This window comes from Notothenia coriiceps, unplaced genomic scaffold (genome assembly GCF_000735185.1).
Source record: "Notothenia coriiceps isolate Sejong01 unplaced genomic scaffold, NC01 NC01_scaffold00027968, whole genome shotgun sequence".
Lineage (NCBI taxonomy): Eukaryota > Metazoa > Chordata > Actinopteri > Perciformes > Nototheniidae > Notothenia > Notothenia coriiceps.
This window is the reverse complement of record NW_011360669.1, coordinates 6,335-13,576: the sequence shown is the minus strand read 5'-3', so window position 1 is coordinate 13,576 and position 7,242 is coordinate 6,335.

Genomic DNA, 7,242 nt, shown 5'->3' with positions numbered 1-7,242 from the left:
ACGTACTACTAGTACGTACGTTAGTACGTACGTAGAGAGACACACACACACACACACACACACACACACACACACACACACACACACACACACACACACACACACACACACACACACACACTCCTGTTGGCATAGTGTTGTATTTTATTGTACATGTAGAAACCTTCTGAATAAAATGGTGTTTCTGTTAAATTAATTAAACAGAAACATCACTTTTACAACCTTTACTGCAGTTTTCATCATTTTTTAATACAAATATCTCCAAAAATGTCATTAAAAACTGAAGAAATTAGGCTTTTAATAAATAAATGGCCAATTATTCTGTTCATTGTTCAAGCAAGCATTCACTCTCTAGTTGCTGTTTTATATTGGACTCTCATTAAGCGAAATGCTGATCATTCTGAGAGGATGTACTAAAGTGACCCCTTTAACAGAAAGACCCCTGAAGTGTGTAATGGTTGTGTTTCCAGTTGAACCAGCAGGGGTCACTGTTGCTCTGTTGAGAGAAACAACCCAATCCACTTTATTTCTATAGCACATTTTAAAAACAGAGGGTTTGCCAAAGTGCTTCACAACGAACATAACAAAATATAATATTACAAGAATAGAAAAAAAGGCACACAAAGGCTATGGACAGACAATAAAAGCATACAAATAGGTAGAGCTCAGACTGACTCGAAAGTGAGGGAAAAGAGGCGGGACTTAAAAGTTTGAAGAGTGAGACAATTTGACATGGGGGGGGGGAAAAAATACAGAAGAAACTGAACTCTAGAGCTTTTATAAGAGTGAGTTTCAACACAACACTGAGGACATTATAATATACATCACACTGTTCAACGGTAACACACTCTAGAGGGGGCTGTTAAGCTGCTGGGTGAATGATTGGGAGAGCAGAAGTGTCGTGGTCAGTCCCCGTTGATCAACTGCCACAGAAAACAGTAAATGTTGCAGCTTTAGCCAACATTGATCATTTCCAGCTGTTGTCCCCGGCCAGATGATAAAAGAAAGCTTTTTTTAAAATCACAAACATCAACAGCATTAGTTAGAAAGAAAGGACGAAGACAAGTAGATGGAGGCGAGAGGAGGAAAGAGAACAATAACATGCTAACAACACACGTTACTACATGTCACATATAGCACAACAGAAAGGAGGGGTCCATGATCACAACATGTAACACAGACGAGTGTGTGTTCACACTGAAGTCAGAATGCACTATGGTCCAGGCTTTTGATGAGATTAAGGGAAAGAACAGGGAGTTTGACTTTCTGTATTTGGAGGAAAGTATATACACATTGTAAGGGGCTGAGACGCAGGGTAGTGGGAGGCGCCCCAACAGGTGGCTCCACCCTCTCCCAATTAGCAGTATTGGGAGCAGGTGTGGAGACCTCACACCTGGTGCTAATCACTCCCTCAAGGGAGACAAAGCACACAGAGTTGGTCAGTTGTGGGTGGCCCATGGAGGGAGCAGGAGGCTCCCAGTGAGACAACGTTTTGGTAAGCTGGAAAGTCGGTTAGCGGCCCGGCTACGTTAGCCTTTGTTCTTTGGAAGGTATTTTTGAGTTTGATAGCAATAAAGCCTTTTTTTGGATTTGAACATTGCCTCTGTTGTGATTGCTGCACTACCACTTTCCTCTTTATCTGCCCAGTCCAGTTACAATATATATATGTTTTTGTTTTGGAGCACAGTCTCTGTATATGTGAGGAGAAGACTCTTAACTGGTGGCTGAATGTTGGCCTCAGTCTGCAGTGAAATGCAAAAACACAAGAACATGTTGGACAAAACGGTGACTACAACCTCCGAGAATTTAAGACCAAAACCAGGGTTAAGCCACCAGTTAGTGCTCCACAAAGCTAGGCCTACAACACGCCAAACCGGGGGTTAAAGATCAACACGGATTGGACCAAACCAGGGCTAGAACATGAGAAACTGGAAAATGTGTAGGAAATAAAGAGGTAGCTAGACTAAGCCTGTCAGTCATTTTTAGAATGATTTTAAATAAGTACTCGAAGAAAAGTTGAATGATCACCCGATTATTACTATTCATCAGGATAAAGATATATAGAAATAATAAACCAAACCAGGGCAAAAACCCCAATGAGTACTTACAGTACAGAATCTATAACCAAACCAGGGCAAAAACACCAGGGCTAAAGAACAAATCAATATTAGATCAAACTGGTACAGAAACACGAGAACATATTGAACAAAACAGTGACTGCAACACAAGAGAATCTAAGAGCACTCAGGGCAGAAACACAACAAATACTGGATGTTAAAACCTGACTGAGTACTGGACCAAACTAGGACAATTACTGCCAACATTTTAGATCAAACCGGGGCTTTAAGATTGTAAAATATTGGACCAAACCAGGGCCAAAACACCAATGAAAACTACACAAATCACTAGAAATGGTGGACTGTACCAGCGCTAAAAGACCAAAAGGACAGAAGACCAACCCAAGACTAAAACACCAGTAAGTATTGTATCAAAAGAGGGCTGAAGCACGATGGAAACCCCCCAAACTGGGGCTAAACCACTGAACCAGGGGGAAACAAACCTACAGTGGAAATATTCTGCTAAAACACCACATCTTAAAAAATGTTCCCCCGTACTGTAATTATCTGAATGACCTTCATGTACTTTCCACTTCTGAGTATTATAGGATCAGGACATTTCTGTATATCCCTCCCTCCCTTCCTCACCCTCCCTCCTCCTTCCCTCCTTCCTCCTTCTCTCCCTGTGTTTTGTGGGCAGCTGGAGGTCAGCATTGACGCAGCATTGCTCCATAAACCACTGAAACCACTGGAACCACTTACTGTGTGTTTGGCTCTATTGTTTCATGATGTGAAATGGAGCGAGTTGGACAAACACTGGCCAAGGTATTGTGGGAACCAACCTGGTATTACTGTGTGTGTGTGTGTGTGTGTGTGTGTGTGTGTGTGTGTGTGTGTGTGTGTGTGTGTGTGTGTGTGTGTGTGATTTCAGATGAAGCTCTGCTTGTGTGTGTTTTTGTTGGATAACAAGGGTTTTTTATTTCTCCGATCAACAGATGTGAAGTTTAACACGGCCGATTAACAACAACCACGTTTTTGTTTTTCTAAACACTTTGTACATAGAACAACACCAAGTAGTTGACCAAACCAGGGCTAAATCATAACACAAGTTGGTAATGGACACTAGATGCACTAAGTAATGGACCAAACCATGGCAAAATACTCAAAGATATTTGACAAAACAACAGAATATCTGACCAGACCAGGGCTAAATCACCAGAGAATATGTGGTCACCAAACCAAGGTGTACCGGGCTAACCAGGGCTAAAACAAAGCAGAATAATGAACCAAACAGATAATATGCAAACAAAACCCAGAGCTAAAGCTCCACCAAATATTGGACCAAACCACGTTTAAAAACCATTAAAAGAAATGGACCAAATCAGGGCCATCAAAGACATTGTTTTGGACCGAACCAGGACTTAAACACCATAGAGTATTGGACCCCAAAAGGGCTAAATCATTGGATCTAATCAGGGCTATAACACCAGTGAATACTAGACTAAACCAATGCAAAACCAGGGCTAAAACACCATTAACTAATTGACCAAACCAGGGCTCAAATACTACAGAATATAAGGACCCCAATTATACTATAGAACCAGAGATCAACACCAATGAATACCGGACAACACTGCTGATTGTTAGACTTAACCAGCGCTAAAAAGAAACACGAAACACCACCAGAGTATTGGATTAAAACACAACCAATAGTGGACAAAATCAGGGTTAAGCACTTCAGTATATTGTAATAGAACTGGACTGAACACCAATGAGGCCTGAAGCAAACAAGGGCTACAGCCATACACAAAGTTGGATCAAACAAGGGCTGTAAATAGGATGAAAATGAGGCTAAATCTGAGCTAAAAACACCACAGACCACTGAGCTATAGCAAAGTATTGGACTGGTGTTCTCTGCTTCTTAATTTCGTGTTAATGCGTTAACTGTGTTCTGCCTCCTTTTCGCCCTCTAGTGTTGAATCAGGACTTCCTGCAGCTTTAAGGCAGCTCAGTCCCTATGGACATATTCTGTGTGTTTCAGTATGTGCTGTGTCAGCATTCAGCAACATGAATAGATCCACTATAGAGCCTGCATGAACACACACACCTTTTACCAACACCAGGTGTGTTTTCAGTCAGTCAACATGCAGGAGAGAAGAGGAGGAGAGGAGGAAGAGGAGAGAGGAGGAAGAGGAGGAGGAGGATAAGGAGGTGTAATAGCAGTAAATCCACAAAAACATTTTTCTCTTCTCTCTCATGGAAACTGCAGCTGAGAAAACACTGCTGCAAATTAGTAGGCAGGAACTACTGGAAACATGCCTACACACACACACACACACACACACACACACACACACACACACACAGTTTCCTGCTGTGTTGAATGTACTGAACAGTTTTTGGCCTTTTTGTTTTTTATTTTTGTCTCCATTGTTTGTATTTACTCTATGAAGTAAAACGGGAGGACACTGTATACTGGACTTGTTACTGAGAGAAACACACACACACACACACACACACACACACACACACACACACACACACACACACACACACACACACACACACACACAGTTACTCAACCCGTGTTATTAAGATGTATTTCAGCCTAAATTTAGACTCATTTTATTTCCAGGTTTGTCCCATATTTGTTACGGGTTATTATGAAGAATACATGTAACCCATTATGTATGTTTCCCCAGGGCATAATAAATTCAAATTTAGCAAAATAATCTCCTACATGTGGATTTTCTATGTTATTATACCTCAAATGATTATTTATTGATCACTTAAATGAAATGGGATGCACCACATAAGTGGACATTATTACTTACAACCAGTGTTAAGTTTCCCAGAGCTTATAAAGCAAAATTATAAAATAGCATGCTAATATATTAGAGACATTTAGGAATATCATTGACACATCTGAAAAGACAGTTTATTATCAAGAGGGTTTTCAGGTTTCCATGGCTGCAGTTTTGTTACGATTGACACAAAGCTAAGGACCCAAATGCAAGACACCAGAACCAGGTCAAGATTAACAAAGTATTTTAATCAAAGGTAAACAAATACAAGAAAAACACAAAACTCTCTCTTGAGGATCAAAAACGGAGAAACTTGACGATCAAAAACAAAAAAACTTGGGGATAAAAAACTTAAAAACTTGGGGAGGGAAAACGGAGAAACTTGATGATCAAAAATTTGGGATCAAAAACAGAGAAACTTGGGGTTTAAAAAATGAGAAACTTGGAGATCAAAAATTGAGAAACCTCAAGATCAAAAACGGAGAAACTTGGATCAAAAACTGAGAAACTTGGAGATCAAAAACTGAGAAACTTAAGGATAAAAAATTGGGGAACAAAAACAGAGAAACTTGGGGATCAAAAACTGAGAAACTTGGGGATCAAAAATGGAGAAACCTCAAGATCAAAAACTAAGAAACTTGACGATCAAAAATAAAAAAACTTGGGGATAAAAAACTTAAAAACTTGGGGAGGGAAAACGGAGAAACTTGATGATCAAAAATTGGGGATCAAAAACAGAGAAATTTGAGGATAAAAAACTGAGAAACTTGGATCAAAAACTGAGAAACCTCAAGATCAAAAACGGAGAAACTTGAGGGTCAAAAACTGAGAAACTTGGATCAAAAACTGAGAAACTTGAGGATCAAAAACTGAGAAACTTGAGGATCAAAAACTGAGAAACTTGGGGATCAAAAACTGAGAAACCTCAAGATCAAAAACGGAGAAACTTGGATCAAGAACTGAGAAGCTTGGGGATCAAAAACGGAGAAACTTGATGAACAAAAATTGGGGATCAAAAACAGAGAAACTTGGGGTTTAAAAATGGAGAAACCTCAAGATCAAAAACTAAGAAACTTGGGGATCAAAAACTAAGAAACTTGGGGATCAAAAACTAAGAAACTTGGGGGGGGGAAACGGAGAAACTTGAGGATGAAAAATTGGGGATCAAAAACAGAGAAACTTGAGAATAAAAAACTAAGAAACTTTGGGATCAAAAATGGAGAAACTTGGATCAAAATCTGAGAAACTTGGAGATCAAAAACGGTGAGATTGGGGATCAAAAGCTTAAAAACTTGCGGATCAAAAACTTAAAAACTTGCGGATCAAAAACGGAGAAACTTGGGGAAGTTTACAGGAAAAAAGACGGTGAACTTAGATCTTAAAGATAAGAACAACACAGAAACAGAGCATGTGGTATAAATTCATTTTAATGGTTCAAACTTCTGCAAAGACTCCAGAGTGTTAGTATAGTATACTGATACAAGTAGAGCACTGACTGTTGACTGCAGGAACTGTTATATAAAAAACATTTGAATATGAATCCTTGTTTGTTACAGAGCTAATTCATACCGTCTGTAATTATGCAATCATCCCACCTCTCCTACCTCCTTTATCTTCTGCTAGTAGCCTATTATGCATTTGGTGTGTGCTACTATTTGTTGTTTGTTTACATTTGAGTGAAGAAGAAGATGGAGTTCCTGTAACGCTAGAGCAAAGACAAGCCTTGTAAATGTTTAAAAAAGTGCTAGGTTTGCATATTTACTCAATGATTGCCAACGATTTCATGCCAGAGATCAGTAAAGTTATGGTCTCTCTTATAGTCCAACATGTCCAAATGGCTTTAAATGTCCGCCTTCCCCATCAGCATGGCAACATGGTAAAAATCAGGGTTATTATGGACTGTGACCACGGAGAGCCGCCACTGAATTATTATTGTTTACCAAAAAAGTGTCATGTACATACTTCATGGCTGTGCGTAGGGTTAGTACTACAGCTTAAAGCTTCACCCCCCCTCTTGTCTTTATTGAGTGCTTTAAGAGTACACACTCACACACACACCAACGTTCACACACAAATTCACACATAAATGCACACATACATTTTGCATACGATCAAAAAAACACAGGCTTAATAATGTTTGTGCAAAAAAAATTATAAATGAAAAAAAATTAAGACTCCAAACTGTCTGATAGATGCAGAGATGAACTACATTCAGCTACAACAGCCTGGGATAGTGCAATATCTACACACACACACATGATCACACACACACACACACACACACACACACACACACACACACACACACACACACACACACACACACACACACACACACACACACACACACACACACACACACACACACACACACACACACA